The sequence below is a fragment of the Strix aluco genome, chromosome 5 (assembly GCF_031877795.1).
Source record: "Strix aluco isolate bStrAlu1 chromosome 5, bStrAlu1.hap1, whole genome shotgun sequence".
NCBI lineage: Eukaryota > Metazoa > Chordata > Aves > Strigiformes > Strigidae > Strix > Strix aluco.
In genome coordinates this window covers 37,968,304-37,991,677 of record NC_133935.1, presented here as the reverse complement: position 1 = coordinate 37,991,677, position 23,374 = coordinate 37,968,304, and the positions used below count along the sequence as shown (strand labels likewise).

General features: G+C 38.1%; 1 long non-coding RNA gene across 1 annotated transcript in view; it reads right to left on the bottom strand.

Annotated features, from left to right (window-relative positions):
* The window catches only part of LOC141923783 (uncharacterized), a 125,225-nt gene extending 102,174 nt beyond the window's left edge, over nucleotides 1-23,051 (bottom strand). Inside the window, exon 1 of the long non-coding RNA XR_012623401.1 lies at nucleotides 22,932-23,051. This is a non-coding gene — a long non-coding RNA (uncharacterized LOC141923783). The remainder of the gene's footprint in view (nucleotides 1-22,931) is intronic.
* Nucleotides 23,052-23,374: the final 323 nt, after the last annotated feature.

Below are 23,374 nucleotides of genomic sequence, written 5' to 3'. Positions count from 1 at the left end.
TATTGCTGTCTACAACTACCTCATTAGATGATACAAGGAAGATGGAGCCAGACTGCACAGCAACAGAACAAGAGGCAACAGACACAAGCTGAACAGGGGAAATTCCAAGTAGATATAAGAAAGTAGCCCAAAAAATGGTTACCCAGAGAGGCTGTAGAATTTATGTCCCTGGAGGTGGTCAAGACTCAAGCAGACAGGGCCCTGAGAAACCTGATCTTGAACCTGCTTTGTGCAAGGGATTGAATTAGGTGACCTTCCAGAGGTCCCTTCCAATCTAAATAATTTTATGATTCTATGATGGGAATGGAAAAAGGTGTGAATACTAAATACAGCCTTGAGGAAGAAGTTTCTGAGGCTTTATTGCACAGTTGCCTCAGTTCTTGAAGGATACTCTCTCAATATTCAACATTCAAAAACATACTGACCTAGTTGCATGCCAAATAATGGCACATTAATATAGTTGGCTCTACACACAGATACCTCAGACTGCTCACAAACCCCATCACTCTTCACAGTAAGTGATGACACAGCTGTCCTAAGGACAAGGAACCATCTTATCTGCACAGACAACTGAATTAGTCAGGCCTATCCACACAGTAGTAAGGACACTCCTGAATGAGCTTTAAAACTCCAGCACTACCCAATATTTTTCCTACTGGAGAATCAGCTGTTTTCATGTGTCCCCAGATTCAGTAATAATGACACCCTAACAAGTTCAGAATGAATAGTTAGTGCATTTGGCTTCAAGATGAGTACTGTACAGCATTACAGACACAGTTACCAAGATCCTCTTACAAGCTACATATATTTTGCCAATACAATCTGAAGCCATGAAGAAATAAATTGCCAACAGAAGCAGCCAAATGTGAACGTATTCTGCCAAAAGAACTTGCTAGCTGCACTATGCCAACACACTGTTTGCCAGCTAGATCTCCTCATGCAGAAAAGGCCACGGATTTCCGCTGTCTTTCAAACCTTCTGTCAGATTCCAGTATTAAATGGATGGATGAACATTTTGCAACCAACAAGGTGACACTGGTTATCTTCAAACCTGTCTTCAGTCACTAGACAATACTAGTCAACAGGTCAATTTACAGCATCATCTGTACTGAACCATGTAAATACAAGGCTGTAAATATCAGAGACTGACTAATGAGATGATGCTAAATTCCATAAATGCAGATTTACTTGAGAAGTCTGTGAGGTTTTGTATGCTGCTACAGACATTACAGGCTTACTACTCCAGCATGTACATCCATCAGACACCGTCCAGAAGAAGCTTTATAGGCTGTACATTAGTACAAATCAAAAGGACAAATATAATGTACTACCAAAAAATGGTAAGTCATTGTTTATGTTTTACACTAGGATTTTGCCTTTTGCAGTCCCAACAATAAAACTACCTTGCTGGAAAACTAAGTGGTGAATCAGGGCATTTGAAAGTTCTCTGAAAAGATGGGTTTTGTTGCTGTTTACTAATCCAATGAATAAGACACTTTGTGGGAATGTACTGATTATGATTTAACTTTTTTGGGGGGTTCAAAAGTCTATCCAAAGAAAATTAAAAAGAATAGTCTAAACAAAATCTAGTGCTGAACCACATAAAGGATTCAGATGAGGCATCTGATCTCCCATTTTCCCACAACATTTAATGCTCAACATTTAATTTATTGGAAAAGTTTTGTGTCTTCAGCTTCTTCTATCTTCAAGAGAAAAGCTATACATTAGAAAGTACTTTAAATTTATAGTTTATTAAGAGGGACTTTATTAATGAAAAAGTATGGGAGACAAGAAAATGTAATTGCTGTCAAACCAACAAGTTAGCACAAGGAAGCTACAGTTACCCTGGAATCCTCCCTACAGAAACTATAGTACATTGATGAACCTGTAACAATTTTGGCCATGCCTTCTTTAATATATTCATAGCAAGACATGTACAGCAAAACAAACCAACCAAACAAATTAAACACTTTGGCAGATCATCTTCACCCCCTCAGGACAGGATGAGAGAGATAAAGTACAGGACAGATGTGTAGGCAGATTACCCAAAGGACTACAGGACAGCACTCAAATGCAGTTATGATATATATATAGACTAAAATGTGGACTCTGTTGAAATAACAGAAGAGCCAGTGCCTGCCTTAAGGTAGCAGTGGGGTTTGTATGCAAAGAGCAATAAGAAACCAATCAATTATAGATCCCATTTCTTACGCCTATACTAGGATACAAGCAAAACCACAAAAATTTCCATGATGTCCGCCAGAAATATTGTAACAATCATAGAAAGATAGATCATAGAATGGTTAGAGTTGGAAGGGGCCTTAAAGATCATCTGGTTCCAACCCCCCTGCCATGAGCAGGGACACCTTCCACTAGACCAGGTTGCTCAAAGCCCCGTCCAACCTGGCCTTGAACACTTCCAGTGAGGGGGCATCCACAACTTCTCTGGGCAACCTGTTCCAATGTCCCACTACCCTCACAGGAAATAATTTCTTCCTTATACCTAATCTAAATCTACCCTCTTTCAGTTTAAAACCATTACCCCTCATCCTATCACTACACTTGCTGATAAAGAGTCCCTCCCCATCTTTCCTGTAGGCCCCCTTTAGGTACTGGAAGGCTGCTATAAGGTCTCCCTGGAGCCTTCTCATCTCCAGGCTGAACAATGCCAACTCTCTCAGCCTGTCCTCACAAGGGAGGTGCTCCAGCCCCCTGATCATCTTCATTGACCTCCTCTGGAACTGCTCGAGCAGGTCCATGTCCTTCTTATGTTGGGGGCCCAGAGTTGGACACAGTACTGCAGGTGGGGTCTCACAAGAGTGGAGTAGAGGAGGAAAATCACCTCCCTCGACCTGCTGGCCACACTTCTCTTGATGCAGTCCAGGACGCAATTGGCTTTCTGGGCTGCGAGCGCACGTTGCTGGCTCATATTCAGTTTTACATATGCCAATACCCCCAAGTCCTTCTCTGCAGGGCTGCTCTCAATCCACTCATCACCCAACCTGTATTTGTGCTTGGCGTTGCCCAACCCACATGCAGGACCTTGCACGTGGCCTTGTTGAACTTCATGAGGTTTGCACGAGGCCACCTCTCAAGCCTGTCCAGGTCCCTCTGGATGGCATCCCTTCCCTCCAGCGTGTCAGCTGCACCACACAGCTTGGTGTTGTCAGTGAACTTGCTGAGAGTGCACTCAACAATGTCATAGAAAAGTTGACCTTGCAAGCCACATGAGCAAAATTAATCATTTGTTCTCTGTGGTAAACATTACAGTATTTACAATTAGCATTAATGCAGATTTTATGATAATTATTGTTATCCTGTAAAATTTGTACTGGACAGACATATTCAACAGTGAAATGGTTCCATCCAGCTGAGTTACAGTTTATGATCCCCGCTGCAATGAACTCCAACTTAGATGTTCTCTGTTCAGGATCCTAAAGCTAGGAAAGCTCTCACCTTCCCAAATTTGTTCTGATTTAGATCCCATCAGTAACTGAATCAATTTGATCAAGACCATTAGGAGAAAAAAGAGACATGAAAACAACTGCTGACTTAGAGAAACTAGTCTACCACCTTTAAGGCAGCAAGATGTTTCAGGAATCCATTTTCATAATGTGGCAAAAGAAATTCCGCTTATTTTAGGAGAAAATCTGAAAGAACATATTTCCAGGATGCACTGGCTGAGGCTAAAAATGAGATGGATTTTCTACAGTAGCCAGATTGTCAAAAACTAGGGTAAGCTTCATGATTGCCTTGAAGCCATTCACTAACTGGTGAGGAAACATGAGGTGTCTATGACCAAACTGCCTAGAGAGACCATTTAAACATGCTAAATTTCTAAAGGTAACAATATAATCTGCAGCCCTTAAAGATGAAGTAATTCCTGGAAAATCTATTCTAATTTTTAAAGGAATAATTCAAACTTAATAAGGAAATTTACCAAATACTGTTTGCCTTCTGCAGGTCTTAGTTCTTTGAGACACATCAGCATAAGAAATCAAACTTTAAGTTTCTCTCCAAGTTTCAACTTGTAACAAGCTAGCATTTTGAAGAAAGCTTTCTATTCCTATTATTCAATATCCTTTTAAAAGTTCGTACAGATTATTACGCAAACACTTGTGAAGGTTCTAGGTAATTAGCAAACACGTTTATGAAAATATTATACTTAAAATGTAAATTGAATCATGTTTATCATTTAAAGCCTTTCAGAAATCCTCTTTAACCACCTCATTTTACAAGTTAGTGAGAGTTTTGGTTTCTACTTTAATGGTTACAGGATTGGCTAATTCTGACATGAGTTAAGACATCCATTTTTAAGGGATCTGTTAGAGATACACACATACTCAGTAATACTTGCACCTTCACTGAAATAATTTTCATTTAAAAAGCAGTTACCACACAGTTATATGGAGCACATAGAAATACCATCAAAGTAAGTACAATGTAAGCTAGTCCTCTGACTCTTCAAATCTTTGAGTTTTGGTGTAGCTCTGGTAGAAAAATGTAGCTATTCAACTTTTGTGTTGTTTAGATCAATAGAGATGGATATTCTTCCCACCTACTTATTCTTCCCACATTAACACTGTTCTGAGGAGGTATTTTTGATATCCACCTACACCAGAGAGAATCTGGTCTACAGCCCTTTTAAATCTCAGCACTCCAAAAGACATTTTCAGGTAATTGTTATAACCAAATCTTTTTGCATTACCTGCTGTTCATGGTTTTACCTATGGCCCACCAACAGGTCAGTTCTGAAAACCACCACTCTCATCAGTATTTCTATGCCACCTCAGATTTTAGGATAAATGCTAAGACCATGATCCAGTCAGGTGTAGCTGTAGGCTAGCTGGGTAAAACATGAGTTCAGCTATGAATTCAGATATTTTTGTTTATTGAGCTTATTGCTTTAAAACAGGTTGTTCAAACTAAAGATTTAAAAGAATGACTCAGTAGAGTAGAATTACATCAGATTAATTAAAAAGTAGTATTCCTGTGGTACGTAACACACACAAAAATAAACATTTTATCACTTAAATGTTAACAATGACTAGTATATTAAATTTAAGGTAACCTATAACTGTTCTTTTGGCTGCAAGAAGTAGTTTTCCCATTATGGCCTTATTAAACTCCAAATAGGAAATGTAGCTTGGGTGGGAGAAGGATATTTTGAAGACTACTTGGGGTTAGTAACTTTAAAGCTTCACCATCTCTGAAATATTATTTAGAGCATGTGTGTTTTCTGGCCTGGGGAGTGGGAGTATAGTGATGACTTGGGCAAATATTGGTGGATGTTTCCTTGCTGAATAGTACATGCAGAAACTATAAGTCCTATTAGCATTGCCTTGAGTAGACAGCTCTTGTTATATGAACTTTGATAATCAAACCTAAGCTTATCTTTTGGGTAATTATCTCTTCTCTTTTTTTTTTTTTTCTCCCCCTTAATTAGAGGCATTTCCAGGATAGTGATGGCATGCTATCACTTCTCATTTATGCCTCTGGTGGCTTAGACAGGCTAAGGGCTAACTGTGGCCTAATGAATGTTTTACATGCTATTTTGTGAGCATAGCTTGCAAGCTTTCTCAGAGTCTACAGGCTTTCCCTCTTGTTTTAAGTTTTTCAGGGAACAGGAATGTCATAATACATATCTGCACTGCTGTCAGCTAAAAGCCTGTTTAGGCCTCAAGACATCAAGCTCAGGATGACATAATTTGAGCATCTGAACTGAATTTGTAAGCATTTTTTTCCTCTTCTTGGAAGGAGTGACTGAGACTGTCTTTTCTTCCAGCATTAAGTACCTCAGCTGGAAGGGCCTATTTTTACTAAAGAATAGTCTGTATGTCTGAGAATTAGTAAAATTGTTTTCTAGCTAAAAAGAGTATTTATGCAAACTTCACCAAAACTGCATGTGTTAAAAAAAAACACTTATAAACTCATTTGAGAAGCTGTTCCTCTTAAAATATAATGGAGTAAGCTTGAAACATTGTTCAAACTACACAGAAAGCCTATTTTAAGATGGCATACTGCATACAGCTGTGCTTCTTTAATTTTGCTTTGGAAAGATGAACACCTGTTCATGCCTTGTAGTATGGCATTTGAAACTGGCAGCACTAGGTTCTCTAAAAAGCTAAGATCTATTTTGCTTTTTAATTAAAATGCTTTGGTAAAACTTAAAGAAGTTTGCATCATCTACTAACTTTGATCCACATCATTTCTGATAGAAAAGGATTAAATATGTTTATTGTAGAATAATTACATTCTCTTTAATTAAGATACTGCTTTATTTGGTGTTCTCTTAGAATACTGTTATTATTGCTTCTTCATACAGGCATAAATGTATGCTTAAACACTTAAACCTGGAAATCTGACTTTAGAGTCATCAGTAGATCACAGTTAACACAGGACTACAGGGCACTCATACCCTAAGGGTGTTTTTGAACTGCCTGCAGAATCAAATATAACTCTGCATTATTGGTCTACTCCCTTTGACCTCCCTACAATCATTCCCTCTTATTGTGTGATTTCTCTTCCTGTAATTTAAAAATCCAGGAATCCTGTTTCCAAAAGTCACCTTTATCCACTGGACAGAAAGAGCATTCATTTAAGTTGCAAATGGCAGCATTGACAGAATATGAAAAATAGCTGTTAAAAGGGCACTGATTTTTTATTTTTCACCATACTCAACTGCTGGAAACAGCCTAATACCAATAACAGCAATCAACTTTTTGTATATAATACAAGTAATGTGTTGTAACTGTAATATATAATTTTATTAATTCTATTCTATATATTTCTATAGAAACTACTTTAGAGGCAACACCTGTTGGTGTACAAGCTGTTGTGCAAAGTACACTAGATCATTTGTGGAATCAGTCTGTTCAGTTCTTGCTCTGAAAAACATAAGGATCTTTACTTTTATCTTTACCAGGGTTTTATTTCTGGTTGCCACATCTCTCCTACCCTCACTACTTTCCTTATGTTACTCCAATTTGTCTAAGTGCTATTAACAGTCATTTCTTGGCAACTTATTGAAACCCTTTGCAACCTTTAGTAAGATGTTTGATACTGTGTCTGTTTAACATGCTCATAGACAAGCTGACAATGTACAGGTTAGATCAGTGGACAGTGAGGTGGATTGAAAACAAGAGTGGCCAGGCTGAGAGGGTTGTGAACAGTGGCACAAAGTCCCGCTGGAGGGAAGTCACTGATGGTGTACCCCACGGGTCAATACCAGGGCCACTACTGTCTACCACTCTCATTAATGACTTATATGAAGGGACAGAGTACACCCTCAGCAAGTTCACAGATTAATACAAAGCTGGATGGAATGGCTAATACACTAGATGGGTGCCAGGGGGACCTCAGCAGGAAGGAGAAACAGGCCGAGAAAAACCTCATGAAGCTCAACAAAGGGAAATGAGAAGTCCTGAACCTCGGTATGAATAATCCCAGGGTCCAGTACAGGCTGGGGGTGGACCAGCTGGAAAGCAGCTCTGCAAAGGACCTTGGGGTCTTTCCAACCAACCTGTCAACCATGAGCCAGCAATTTGCCCTTGCAGCAGGGAAGACCAAGAGCCTCCTGGGCTGCATTAGGAACAGCATTGCCAGCAGGTCAAGGCAGAAGATCCTTCCCCTCTATTCAGTCCTGATGATACACAGCTGGAGTGCTGGGTCCAGTGCTGGGCTTCCTGGCACAAGGCAGAGACTTACTGGAGTAAGTCCAGCAAAGGGCAACTTGGATGATCAAGCGGCTGGAGCATCTGACATGAGAGGCTGAGAGAGCTGCAAATGTTCAGCCCAGAGAAGAAAAGGCTCAGGGGGATCCTATTCATGTGTATAAATACCAGATAAGAAGGAATGAAGAAGAGGGAGCCAGACTCTTCTCAGTAGTGCCTAGTGACAGGGTAAGAAGCAATGGGCACAAATTAAAACACATGAAATTCCATCTGAAGACAAAACCATTTTTTTACTCTGTGAGGGTGAACAAACCATGGACCAGGTTGCCAAGAGAGGTTATAAAGTCTCCACACTTGGACATATTCAAAACACAGCTGGATATGGCCCTAAGAAACCTGCTCTAGATGACCCTGCCTGAGCAAGAGTTGGGCTGGATGATCCCCAGAGGTTCCTTCCAACCTCAAGCATTCTGTGAATTCTAGAACAGAGTTACTGCTAACATTTTAGTAACCGTTTCTCCTTGTAAAAGCTACATGGGAAGAGGATGGAAAAGAATCAACTCAATCTTGTCATCTCAATGTCAAAGTGTTGCTTTCTTAAAGTAATCAGTCCTAAATGAAGTTAGGGCTCCCATTCTCACACCTCCTACTTGAAGGTTAGGTGGTTTTAAAAACCTTACTCTAATTTATTTTAGCCTAGTTCACACCCACGTGTTCTTATCCCCGCATTGTTTTTCAGCCTAAGCATATTTTCCCCTCACATGTATTTATAGAGATGTGGGCTTATTTAGTGCATGAAAACAAAGCTTTTATGGGCTCTTATAATACATGGTACATTCCTGTGATCAACCTCATAGCACCTGTTCCAGTTTTAATTCATCCTTCATGAACATGGAAGGGCAGAATGGTATACATTATTCCTCAAAAAAAATTATATTAATGCCTTCCTCTCAGTTCTGTTTATTGTAAACATTTTCCTCACTCTTTGTAGGTAACAGATAATTTGATTACTCCGGCCAGACTAAATGGGAGAAATTAATACTACAGAACACTAAGTGCTTACCTGCACTGTGCTTACAGTCCATACTGCTGTGGGTAACAGATGTGAGGCACCTTTCTGCAGCCTCATCACAATCATAGGGCTATGTGATGCTGGCTGCAGCCATTTCATTAAGATCTTGCTTCCAGGCAAAAATCAATTGAAGCCTTTTTATTATGGCTGTAATTCCACCCATGCGCAATCTCTGATGCTGTGGACTGCTTTTCTCAGGAAATCTTCAGCAGCCTCTGTAAGGTGTCCTAAGAAGTAGAAAGATCTTAGCCACGATAGCATCTGATTCAGGTTAGTCCAGCACGTACCAAACTACTCAGCAAAGTGTAGGTGAGTTTGGTTTTCTTTAAACAAACAGTAAATCTGAATTTTAAATCATGCTTATGAGAAAAATTTTCAAACTTGTTCTCTGCTTGTACCTAGTTCTCTGTAAATACAAAAAAAAGGTATGGGTTAAAATTTTCAAAAGTAGCAGAAGTGACTTAGGTTCATCAGTCGCTTATGAAAATGGGACTTTGGGGCTTTGAAATGTCCATTCTAAGTTTCTAAATTAGAGAAGACACTGAAACAGAGCTTCAGCAGTAGAGCAGGCCATTTGATAAGCTAAAAATAGCCATTAGCAAAGCAAATATAACTCTAAAGAGATGTAATCTATTTAGAAGAACTTTGGAAGGTAGAAGGTGATGGAAGGAGTGGAAAAGCTAATGCAGAGATCACTTATAACTTATGATGTAAATGAAATATGATCCCCTGGCATCTTGAAGCTTGGGATATATTTGTTCATGAGATACAAGCTCATCACCTTCTATGTAGTGTTAGAACAGCCTTGTAATATTACATTTTTCTGCCCACCCTCCCTAAAATTTTGAAGGAGAGTGAGGTAAGAGAGTTATAAAACAAAGTGGGAGAAATTACTCTCTTATACTGAGCAATCCACTGGCAGTTTTGTGCTCTTTACTCCTATTTGCAGGTACATTGCTTACAATAAGACTTCATTTCTGTCCTGACATTTATCGTGCCATTACAGCCATTAATATGTGAAAGCCTATTTTCAAACCCCTACCACCATCATTCCTCCTGTCTTCCATTTATTGAGCAAATACATGACGTGAAGAGTGGTGGGAAGTAATATATTTTGTCTGTAAGTAATAAAGTCTACAGAACTAAAATAACCTGAAAAAATAATTCCCGTTTTCTGTTTTGTAACCACAATTCCACCCTCAAATAGTTTGCTACTTAAGAGTGATTATGTATGTTTATCGGAAGGAAGCAAATGGCAATCCAATATTAGGTAGACTTACTGTAGCTAAAATTACAGAGTAAATATCAGTTCACTGGGAACTTACCCTCAATTCATTAGCAAATTTTACCCTTGGTATCTTGATATATATACACTGCTACACATTCTGCTAGTTCTCAGGAAAATAGATGTGTGTCCTTTCTCATGTATGATTTTTCATTGGCACTCCATACAAATACAGTTACTCTAAAGAAAGGGACACTTACCCTTTGCTTGAGATTATATTTTTAGTGTGTCAGTTATAAAGATATACAAAAGCAGTAGCTCCCTTTTACTTGATAATAAACATAGCCCAACAGCTGAAAAGATATATTTACAATCTTCCACCAGAAACCTCCCAATCCCTTACTGCTAAGAAAAACAAGTGGGCCACTGCAGCATGTCCCAGAACTATTTTGGTATTGGGGGAAGTGCAAGTTCCAGAGCAGTGTGGAAAAATGCCCTGCCAGCTGCTCCCCTCTCATACAAATGTAGGCTTAAGTGTCTTCTCTGATCAACTAGTAGATGAAATAACTTTCAGATAAGTTGCTTCTACATCATTAGTGCCACATCCACAGGCATTTTTAGGTGTCTGAAAGCTCAAAGGTTCAAACGAATTGCTGGAAGCTAATCAAGTATCACACCTCAGCTGACCTACAGCAACTGGCTGAGCAAGTCAACAAAAAAATGCAGTGTAACTCACAGCAGCTCAGCTCCCTTCACTATGGAGTACACTCACTCAAATTAGTTGTGCCTACCACATACTAAAAGCAGAGCATACAGACCTACCGAGGCAGAGTAACTTGTTACTTCATACCAACTGGCTCTGCACTGAGTAACATTTGTATTTATAAATATAAGCCTGCTTTCAGAGCTCTGGCACCTGAAAATCATTGGTGCTTTAACTCTCACCAGTGAAATTAGCTGAGTGCCGGACATTCTGCTACTCTGCATGCCAAGATCTTGGTTTAGCTGAGCATTTCAAGGGCCTGTCTCATGCCTACTGATCACAAGCTATGAGGCCTGCACTTTGTCTGCTGATCAGCCCAATGGACAGGCTTGTAGTACAAGTGCCACACCAAGACCAGATTAAAACACTGGGTATAACATACACTTTCACTTAGAAGCACTATCAAAGCAGAAGGTAGCATCCCCTACCTTTTACATGGCTGTCTAGAGGCTGGCATACTCAGGGAGGAAGTACTACTCAGCTGAGGGGATTCAAACCCAGATTCTTACATTGTTCCTGGAAGCCATGAGGGCATTGGCCTTTTTAAAAGGTATTTATAATGGAGTTCATCCTTCTAAAGAAGAGTTTAAAAATGTGAACCTCAAGTGAGTCAAAACCTTGGGAAGCAAACAGAAGTCAGGTGCATGTGGATTTTTTCTAAATCTCATGAACTCCTGGAACCTGATTCATATATGTGGCATTAATGACAATGAGTGCAATAATGACAGTAATAATAGCTGACACAAAGCATGCTGAAACTAGTTTAGTCTGGAGATGAAAAAGACAAAGAAAATAGTTGGATGGTCTATATGAACTGCATATATACACAGCTTCTTTGTCAAGCTGAGACCAAAAGCCAGACAGACGTGATCTGGCTGCTAATGCTGCAACATTAGTGCTTCCCTGTCAAGAAAGCAGTTGTAAGATCAAGCAAGTAGTCACAAGATGCAACATCATCTCTTTCATCTTGAATGGTTTGTTTCTTCAGATTAATCCTTCTCATTAGTATTAGCATCTCCTCTTTCTTCAGAATGAGTTTCAGGCTACTTATAAATTGCAGTCAAAAGTAGGACTGAAGCTGACTTATGACAAAACCCATTAGCTATAAGCAAAGTAGCACCACAGAGGCTTCAGTTACCACACACTACCAGGATACTGCCCAGATCTGTACAGCTGAAGCCAAATTCAATCTTGTAGTTCAGTGCTGTTGCCTAGGCTAGCTAGATCGGTATTTGCAAAGCAGTATCTATACATGTTGCTGTCACAACTGCCTGTTCACTGTAATGTAGATACAGTCACAGGTAGTTGTCATTAATTCTCTGAACTCACATAAACACCTATATTGGCAATTTGCCTTCTCAACTATTTGAGACACTAAATTCTTGTGAGTAGGGTAGGTTTTATTAGAAACTATGGCTCACAGTTGGAAGAACATTGTAAAGGAGTAAATGACATGAAAATCAGAGAAACATCTTGGGAATTACATCTATCTAAGCATAAACTGTGCCAAACTTCCAAGACACCCTGAAGACTGCTATTTCAAAATGAAGAGATGCTAGACATTCACTACACCACATTTTGATTGCCTAACCTAATGATCTTATGAAGTCAAATTATACTGAAATTTGAGGGGAAGCAGTTAAACCATGAGAAACTTCTATTAGTCTGCCAAGGTAAATTTTCCCTTTTGACCTTTTTCCGAAAGCAATATATTACATCATAGCAATGTGTAATTTTACTTTGCAGTGCAGGTATATATTTAAGGTAAACTATAACATATTATACACATATGCAGCCCCACTGAGAAACTGTTTTCAAAAAAAATACTTTGGTGACCCAAGCATCAAGGAGAGAACCAAGGGTAACAAAATGCTAAAACTTAAAAACGTCTTAGAATTTCTGGGATTTTCATCCGCTACTCAGTTTCAGTTCTAATGCTTTTATAAGCAATAATCAAGAGGCCATCCTGTAGATGCAGAGGGAAGAAGCTACAAAATAGCACAGCCGTCTTCCTATCACCTAACCCTGAGCACACATCCCATGCAGAATGGCACTGTTGGAAGAGTTACTGCCTCCATATCACTTTTCATACATCCATATCCGTTACAATACAAATTTGTTTTAAATATATCCAGGCTGTTCTCAATGGTTTTGATTTTTTATCTGCCAATAAGCAAATTCTGTCTTCAGTTTCTACCTCAAGATTGAAGGCAAAGGCTGTGAGCTTCTGCTACAACTTCCATCTGCAGAACCTCTTGCTTGGGCAGCACCACAAGAAACTCTTCAAGGCTGACTGCAGTTCAGAAGACATTGATGGCTGTTTGCACAATGTAGTGACAGTAGATATAAACACTGAGCATGTTTTACATTAAATTTCACCTCACCTTTGCAACAACTACAGCTACAAAACATGCTACCACACAAATTCGGGATTAAAACTTTTTTTTTTTTGAATAGGGGAGAAGGGACATTTAGATTTAATTGCACACAAACACAAAACAAACAAAACAACCCAAGAAATAAGCAGCTTTCCAAAGTATGGAATCTTTCCCTGTCTTAAATACAAATGCAAAATGCATGCTACTGTTGCAGAAAGGACTATCTTTTTAAGTTAAAAAGCGAGAAACAACATACATCATCACAGAGACATCTGTGGCTGATGCAGGAATCAAAAGGACACACAGAAACTAAGGAGTCTGCTGTGGGCTACTGTCAATGGAAAGCTCAACTTGTCACAAAGAACAAGCTGTCGGCAAACTCATCACTGATGGTGGTCCGAGGGCTGAGTAGCACTGTTCGAACAATGAGTAGGACCAACATGAAGATGGAAGTGGAACCCAAAACGTGCTGGTTGATCCCATCCCATCCATGGTTCCTCCCAATAACATTGTTATGCAGCCTAGCCAGAAGTCAGACCCACATTTGCAAGTGCCCTTAAGCACCCAATTCCTATTGATTTCAATGGGAATCAGGCTCCTAAATACATTTGTCAGTCTCAGTTTTACTGCCTTTGCCCTCCAACAGCAGTAAGAAGCTTTTGTACTACACTGTGTCTGCCTCAATATCTTTTCAGCAGAAAGGAGGGAAAATACATGCATGTCTCAGGCATGACTCATGTTCATTTTGTAAGGACTAACCACATAGTCAGCACAAAAAGATATATCAAGAGGTCTATCATTATGTATGGCTTTTAATAGTGACAGCACTGGCTGGTTACCACTATAATATCATAGCTCTTTCAGAAATTCTGACAGCATAGCCCAATATTAAGGAAACCCCTATTCTCCCCCTCTTTCTTTCAGACATCTTTGAAAACTAGCTTTAAGACTCTACATTTGTGTTATGTTTAACAGCTATTTTATATGCAAAATGTATTTGGGTATAGTTACCTTGGCTGTCAAGCAGTTTCATTGCATCAGTTTATAATAACATAGGGGAATGTATTTAAGGTGACTCTCTTTAGAGTTATGTTCTGTTAGTATTCAACCCCCCTCATGAGAGGAGATGACTGAAGAAAGAAGAAAAATAGCATATGGCAGCTATTACCAAAATAAACACATACCACATCTTGTTCTGAAACCCTGCATGCTACTCAAGTTACTTTAAGAGTAAAAAGAGTGTAAAAAAAATACATCAATTCCATTTATTGCTTCCTGGGAATTTTTTTTTTTTTTTTTTTTGCTTGGCAATGGGACATCCTTGCTGGCATTATGAAGATCTGATATTCATTAAAAAGAAAAAAAAAAAAAAAAAAAAGAAAAGAAAAAAGCAACTGTGCTAGAAATCATGAATGTCAAAGAAAATTGAGAATGCTAGCACATGCTGAGTCTTATTCTCCAGCATATTAGCAGAAATACATTCCAAAACCAGGTTTTATGCTAAGAAACCCTGATTCAGAGTAGAAATTCTTCTTGTTATGGAAACAGAGAGAAATGTGCAAAATGACAACCAGTACTTATATTACTTTTAATGCTTAAAGTCTTAAATGGTTTAGGGACATACCACCATAGACACCACTTATTTTTGCATGCCACAGTGTCACCACAGATCTTCAGCAGTGACAGCTGACTGACAATTTATCTCCTTTTGTATAAATGAGACATAGCTACTGGTCAGACTATCCTGCTCCCAAGGGCAAAGAATCAGGAAAAAAAACCTGTCTTTCTACGACAAGGACTTGAAAAAGTAGAACTTAAAATGTCATCTGATCCATTCCTCTACTCCAAGGCAGGACTATTATGATATAAACTATATTTTAGAATTTTTGAGCCTGTATCTAGAATAGCCTATATCTGATAACTAGGAGATCCAAGTGAAACCAAACCTCCCCCATCCTAGAAGAGGTTTCCACCCTGCAAACTAATTATGGAAAAAAAATATGAAGAGTGATACTCTAGGAGATGCACTTGAATTACATGGTTTGATCTGTGGGAGGTTATTGTAAGCTTGTAGTGTTGTGCCTTGAAAGCAATGCTTCAGTATGAAAATTCCTGAACACGGGAATGCCTAAGTCTACAGGCCTTGCCACTGGCTTACAACAACTTGGTATAGTGTAAGCACATCAGAACAGTTAACAACTGTCTGATAAAACAATACAGAAAAATACCTGCTTTATTTTCTGCATCTATTAGAAATGTTGTACCAAAGTATAGGTATCATTAGACACATAAACTGACATGTCCAGCTTGCAGATAAGCAAATATTAGTTTCTCACCAATGAATAATGGGAATTAATGTTGTTTAATCTACCAGGTCATAGAAGTGTCATGTAAGTAACTGGATGTTTTGTGTTCCTCCTGAAGACAACATGATTTTAAACCTGTTTATGTACAGCATATGAAATGAACTTTTTTCCCCTTCTGAAAAGATTTATATTTTCTTACTGCAACTCTACACATTACTTCTGTGTAACAAAAATCCAAGAGCATAAAAAAACTAAAGCACATTTTCAGAGGTGTTCTGTTTAGTCATCATTATGAACAAAATGTCGGCTCTTTGTTAAGGAGGAAATATGCAATGAGGTTCCCAAAATTGTAGTTGGCAGCAGCAGCAAACATGCTTTCATTGATCTAAAGACCAAAATCTTAATTCAGATGGGCAAATTTTTACTAGCTGCAACTAGTATGCACCATAAAAGCATCTTTGTTTTGGGTTGGGGGTTTTTTGCCATTCATACCCACCTTTCCCTTTCATCATACCTGCCTTTCCTATCTGTTTCATTCTTTTTCTTGTAGTTCTTCAAGTAACTCTTGTTACTTTAGTTTTCAGGAATTCTTTCTATAGTTCCACTTCACCTTACTTTCAGATCAGCCTAGAACTCACTGCCTACCTGTTCCCAAATGACAACCATTTCGTTCTAGAAAACAGCTGAGGAGCAACAGCGAGGGTCAGGGAGGGAGGTTAACTTGCAACTACTTCAGTCCTCTTCTGCACAGTAGCAGGCAATTTGAGATGTTTCCACTGCTGGAAGAGCTGAGGAGGGTATACTATTTCAAAACAAAGTAAAAATGGTTAGTTTTACTTTACCATTGCAAAACAATCATTTAGGATTTACACAGGCCAGTCTGGCCTGGGTTACTGTTTGAAAATATTCCTTACCAGTAAAATCAGTATCATGGCTCATGTGAGTCTACATGATCTACTTAAGCCGTTTTCTAGCTCATTTGTGCACAAGATTACCATTAAAGTCATAGAAATAATGCTACTAGATAAACCAGTGATCCTGTTGTTTCCATAAGCACTTGTAAAAAAAAAAAAAATCCTTCAAAGGAGCTTATAAGAAGTCCTGAAGTGACATGTTCTAAAACTGCTTGCCCATATGGGAATTTTATTTTTAATTACAGAAAATATTCTTCTTTTTACATCGAATTCTCAGACTTCATTTCAGTTATTCCAGACTTCATCTACATCCATGAGGCAAGACATATTATTGAAGACAGATGCAAGAATGTTGAGAATGGAAAACTAAATTTTGCTTGAGCTTTTATATGATACCCACATTTATTTTACTACGTAAAAGCTCTTCGAAAATACAGATATAGAAACAATTTGGGTAATATAAACCAGTACAAAAACGTGAGAAAACCACCATGGGCCTAATACTCCAGATTTTCAATGATGACAATGAAAAATGCAGAAATAGGACTGATTTATTTTGTAGTAGGAGGTGGGGAGGGGAAAAGTGTTACCAAATGTTAAACACTTTTAGGTGCAGAATGACACAAATTATGCTTACACAACATTTCTATCTACATACATTTAATTTTGTACTTCGAAGTCTTCTATTCCTTTAAAAATGCATTCAGAAAATACTACTGCACATATTAGCACAATACTATCAAATAAATATTTCATCCAGCACCAATAAAGGGTAAGTACAGCATGGTCATCAAACTATAAAGGTCATCAGTACATATAATAAGAGATGAAGGCAGAAAGTAGATCCTACTTCCAATCTCTGGACTGCACACACAATCAATAATTAGCCTTGTTCAAATTTTTAGTAAGAACAATTAAGGCCACAGACATATACTAAGCTATACAGCTCATCAACATGAGCCACAGAAGAAAGAAAATAATCACCAGACCACTTCTGCCTTTTTCATCTAAAATTCAACCTCCAGTTTTCCCTGCCAAGCTCTGCAACATACTTACACCATCCACTAAAAACTTGTATCTTGAAATCTCCTAAAGGGGAATGGACAGCATTTACACTGATCACCCACCCTGTAGATGAGCTGTAGTTATTAGCATAGGATTGATGTGGCTTTCATAGATGACACTGTACCATTCTGTATGCTTTTCTACAGTGGAGTAACTGAGACATAATATCATATTTCAAGAGAGCTGCTTAATGTTTGAAGACTGAGAACCTGTGTGAAGGAAAAAAACTTGTACATCTTTTCCAAGCTGTGAATTTTTATAGGAAGTGTTCAAAGATGCATGTGTGATGTATACCATAAGGATGAACACTCATTCAGGCTATTCAGAGAAGCTGTCTGGAACTGGAGGAAGAGCAATGAAGCATTAAAATAAATGAAATGTAAATAAAATGCAAATGAAATATTAAAAATGTAGATCAATTAGCAGCTTCCTGTTTGGGGTTTTTTTTTGTTACTGTTGTCCGTTGGAGTACAATCAACTATAATAAAAGTTAAAGTAATCTTTGAACAGACCAGCCCTTCCACACAGTAAAACAGAGATAATTGTCCTTCTATTAGCAATGGTTACACCTCATATAACTTCCTTACTGCCAGGATAACCTGATCACTGTAGAAAGAAGCAGGCATGAAGGGAAGAAAGGAAAGTAGAAGGGAAAATGAGAAACACAGAATTTTTTAAAAGCAAGGTGACTCAATGTATATTCTATATGTTTTCTCCCAGTCCCAAACTTTTTATATGTTTATGTCCTGTACGAAGTAGCATTTTTTTCTTCCTTTTAAGAAATAAAGTTCCAAACTTCAACAGGTGTCAGGCCACAGCCAATGCTCAACACCCCAGGAGTCCTTCCTTGCTCGCAGACCTTGCTACAGGTCTGCTCTGTTCTCCAGCACAGAACTCTTTTCTGTCCAGCTGTTGTGCCCCATTTTAGCTTTTGAGGGATTAACTGTCTAGCTCAGCAGCCATTACCTTCATTGCACTCTTTGCTTTGATTCTAGCCCTTGGATGAATCTTTTCTTTACCAGCTGCAGTTCTCTCTCATTCTCAGCACCCCAGTGAGGACCTGCTCTTTGTTAGCACTATGTAGGGTAATCCAGCTACCCACTACTCCTCCTCAAATTAAGTTTTTAACTTACTTTTCTGCTCTTACACAGTGACAATTCATTCACAAAAATGCTAGTTACTCCTATGCTGTAACATTCAATTTTGTCTCCCTCTGCCCTTAACAAATATGTATTGCCCCTTCTGCATACTCAGTAAGACTCATCCATTCCCTGACAAAACCCTATATACTTACACACCCAGGTTGACTCTACACATTGCCTTACACATGCTGTTTCTAAGCACATTCTTTTCTCCACATTCACTCAATCACATCCTCTTCTTCCTCTAGTACTGTTCAACCTTTAAAAGCACAAATATTTTACTCTCAAGGCTGGAGTTTCAAAGTTTTGTTAAATGGGAATGTTATCAAGTAAAAATGTGGAAGTTCAACGTGTTAAGAAGCTATCTTGTGGCTGCAGAAAGAAAAGGTAGAGTGGAGTGTGCATTAGTGAGCTGTCTATGAAGTAGAATCAAGTTCACCTGAAAAGGGAAACATGAAAGAACATCCTGTTTGAGTTTATATTATATCCACATTTAACAGGTGCTCCACAGTGTTCTTACAATGAAATAACATTATCTAAGTAGCTGAATTCCCATCCAGCTTGTATCTTCAAGTGAAACACACTTAGGAATTTATTTACTAGTTCATGTAAAAGATAACTTAAAGATGTGTCAGCCTTTTTTTTTTTTTTTTTTTAGCCACACTACGAATTCAGTTTGCAGCACACTGAGCCTCTTTAACCAAGTAACAAGCGATAGGACAAGAGGGAATGGCCTCAAGTTGCGCCAGGGAAGGTTTAGACTAGATGTCAGGAAGTATTTCTTTACAGAACAGGTTATTAGGCAGTGGAATGGATTGCCCAGGGAGGTGGTGGAGTCCCCATCCCTGGAGGTGTTTAAGAGTAGGGTCGACATAGCGCTGAGAGATATGGTGTAGATGGGAACTGGCAGTGTTAGGTTAATGGTTGGACTAGATGATCTTCAAGGTCCTTTCCAACCTAGTTGATTCTGTGATTCTGTGGCTGTACAGTAGGGGAAGACTGCTGACCATGACACAGATTTTGCTCCCAGCTTAGAGAGTTGTCTTGATGTAGATCAAAATCTTATTTCTATTGCCAGCTTATGCTGAACTTCAGCTGTTGAGACATATCTTTCCATTCACTTTTCTCCTAAATACTTATTTCATAAAGCACTACTCAAAAAGAAAATACCAGAAAGGACAGTTTCTTTACAACATTTTACATTTGAAATTGCCTTTAGCATTTTAAGTCTATTCACTCAAATACAAGGAGGTAACATACCGTACATCACATTAAAGCTCATGAGGTGGCAAATGCACAATAGCTATAGACATGAAAGATCTCTTCAAATATCTACCAAAAGAGCAATATTACGGTTTCATCTGTAGATGCATACATTCCCTAACATAAGCATGAATTTTACAGTACCTTTAGAAATGAGTCTACTGAAGCAGTTTCTCTGCATGAATCAAAATCATTGTAACAGGGAAGTTGGTAAAATAACTAATCCTACCTTAAAATAAACTGACATCTCTATAACGTATGCACATTATATTTAAAACCTGTTTAGGATGGGTAATGTCGGCATGAATTTTGAAATTGTATTGTAAAGTACCTGTACTACATGTTCATTCTTTGTATTTTGGACTTTATTATGTAAGAGGCCTGTACATTGAGTTCAACTGAGGACAAATCGAGTGGCAGACATTACTTCATAGTTAAATGGGACTGCTCCACTTGTTGAACCAGGACAGCGTACAACTGGAGTCCATGTAATACAATTAGTATGCCATCCTGCAGTGTTCCAGAATGAAATGGCTTTATGATCTTTAATGTTGGGTCAATGCTTACAGATCAAACTGCACTCTTACCAAGCATGATCCCAATTCTACAATTGGATCTATTCAGGTCACTTTTTGGACCTGAAGGTCCAAAAGACTTTAGCAGACCTTTGTGAAAGTCCATCTGGTAGCAGCCTAGACATAAATATGACACAAAATTTATACAAAGGGTATAACATTTCCTGAGGAAAAGAAGAGACAAGATGAAAGGAAACATCACTGGGATAATTGGAGAAAATCAGAAAAGGAAGGGGGAGTAAAGGCTAAAAAGCTCACGCTCAGCATATATATTACAGAATTTTAATTCATGTGTTCAGTTTTCATTTATTTTACTGGACTCTGGTGGCATTTACAATGCATCTCCAGAAATTATCCTACTATCAGGAAAAACTAGTACCCAATGCAAAGTCCAAGTATCCAATTGCAAAATCTGGTTCCAGCCACATTCCAAGGCAAGTATCTTGACTCTTAACACATAATTTCAAAAGACATGTCACCACCTTGAATAGCAACACATTTGCAGTTGGAAATACACCTGATCTTTTAGCATTTCCATAATCAGGATATGAATTGTGAAGCCTATGCCTCCTAACCATCTAAATCTGATCCATCCTCAGTCAAATTCTAAATCCTATTCCAAACTTAATTCAGACCATATCATCTTCATTTCATTTATAACTCAAAACGACAAGATCTGTAGCAAAGCACTGCCCTTGGTGGGTCATTCTTACAAGTTTCCTGCTAATACTAGCAATCCACAGGATATGTTTAATCCACGGGTTCTGTAGTCTCTCCCCAGGATGAATCTTCATTACTGAGGTAGAAGGGAAGTCTGACAAACAATGAACCACAGAAAACAGGTCCATAATTGCCATTTGGGGAAAAAAAAAAAAAGGTTGCTTGTGACACGTTTTGTTTCCAGTAATGCATTGCTATTGTCAGAATTTTCTTTATTATATGCATATAAGGGTGCTTTATCTAAACTCTAAAAAGAGTAACAGTAAGGCTCAGGAAATAATATAAAAATCAAAAGAAGACTCATCCTTTTACAATTTTGACCTTTTCCATCCTGCGAGAAATGTTTAAACTGGCTACAGAAATAAAATAAGAAAGAAATGCATCTTACAGACCAAAATACATTGTCTTTTAAGAAATTTTACAGGCTTTTTTCACTTACCCTTTGCCCACAGCGAAAATATTAAAAACTCGTTCAGAAGAATCAATTTTAATTTAATCAGAAATGTTACTAATTTATTACTCAATTATCCTAGCAAAAGCAATATGAAAATATATATTAAATGGAAAATCGAACTTTTAAGACCAAATTTTAGTACTGATAATATGCATAACAATGTTGAAACTTTGTAATTTCTCTACACTCCCACTTGATCTGCTGAGAATGAGATGGATTCAGCACCATCCCTGAAAAATCACACGCATGCTCACACAAATATGCCTCACATACGCCTTGAGATAAAGCTGAAAACAGTATTTTAGGAAATCTTATAATAAATATAGAGCTACAATGTCATAATGTAAGTCAACAAAGATTACATGAACAGTTGTATCTAATTTGGTCAGTGAGATAGAGTTATAAAGCTTGCACAAGCACAGTGGATGTTTGGAATTTGTGAATTAATTATTTAATTTAATAAAACAACAAATGAAGTAATATAGCAAAAGAAAAAAAAGCATTCAGATGACTGAAAAGACAATTACAATACAATGACAAAGACACAAGCTGAAGAGACGTAGTTAGTCTATCAATACTAGCAAGAGACAGACCAGAAAAATCCTAAAATGATAACAAGACTTTCCTCTTCTTCCACAGAAAGGTTTAATCACTGCAGCACAGAACATTCTTTTCTGTGGAGGAGTCCGAAAGAGCTGGATTTGTTCCCAAATTCAGGAAATAGCGAACTTTAATAAAACAATGGACAAACTAACTCTTACCGTGGTTCAACTTTACAAGAAGTAATAATACAAAAGGTATTAATTTACAGCATACTTACACTAAACACCACTCCCATCAACATTTTAACAGTTGGCATCAATAGTAAAACTAGAGACTCATTACACTGAAAGATGTGATGCTGTTAACACACATCTCAATAAGAAGTTGCATTTCAGAATCAAACACCCTCAGGCTTTGATTTGAAATTGCCCACATTTGTTGTCTCTCACGACATAGTTCAATAACCATTTAGGCAGCTTCTACTGGGAACAAGCAGTAGTTATGATAATGTAGTAACTAACACCTGATTTACTACATTGGGAAGAACTCCAGGAGGCAAACTTGGTTTTATTCTGCATAACTGCATTGTTTCATCTTCCTAAAATCTGGGAGAGGTGTTTTAAATTACTATTAAGAAAAACTAATGAATGCATTCTCAAGACTACCTGCATATATATACTGGACTCCTCTCATACTAGTTGTATGAGGGGAAAAAAACCAATTCTTTACCAAAAAGATAAACAGACAAGTTTCAACAGATATTTATCAAAACATGCAATTGAAATAATTTAAATATTAAATAATAAATATGGATTGTGCCATAAAGAAAAACACTCACTCAGAGCACTGGTCAGAGAAACAACTAGGAGTTCCCTTCTTGGCTGTTCCTAACTCGGAGCTTACTGGGTCTCAATGCTCCAACCATCTGTCCATTCTGATGATTTTTCTCAAGCGCAAATTCTGTCTTGCAGGACCTGGAAAGTTTTCCAGAGACACTTTGTCAAAATAAATACAATTCCTCAGTAAAACTTTATTTTCTAGGGAAAAAAGAACTTGAAGGAGTCCTAGCTGGCTCTAATAACATATTTTTGTTTGACTCCATCCCCATTTCAAAGCCATTTTATTGTAACTATACACAGAAAACATACTCCACCTGCTCAGAAGCTGAGCAACAGAACCCCAAGCATATGGAAATCACTAGACTAAAATCCAGAGCCACCATAGTGATTTCCTACTACTATCAACATGCAGATCTTCTCATTTCCCACAAACTGTCCTTGC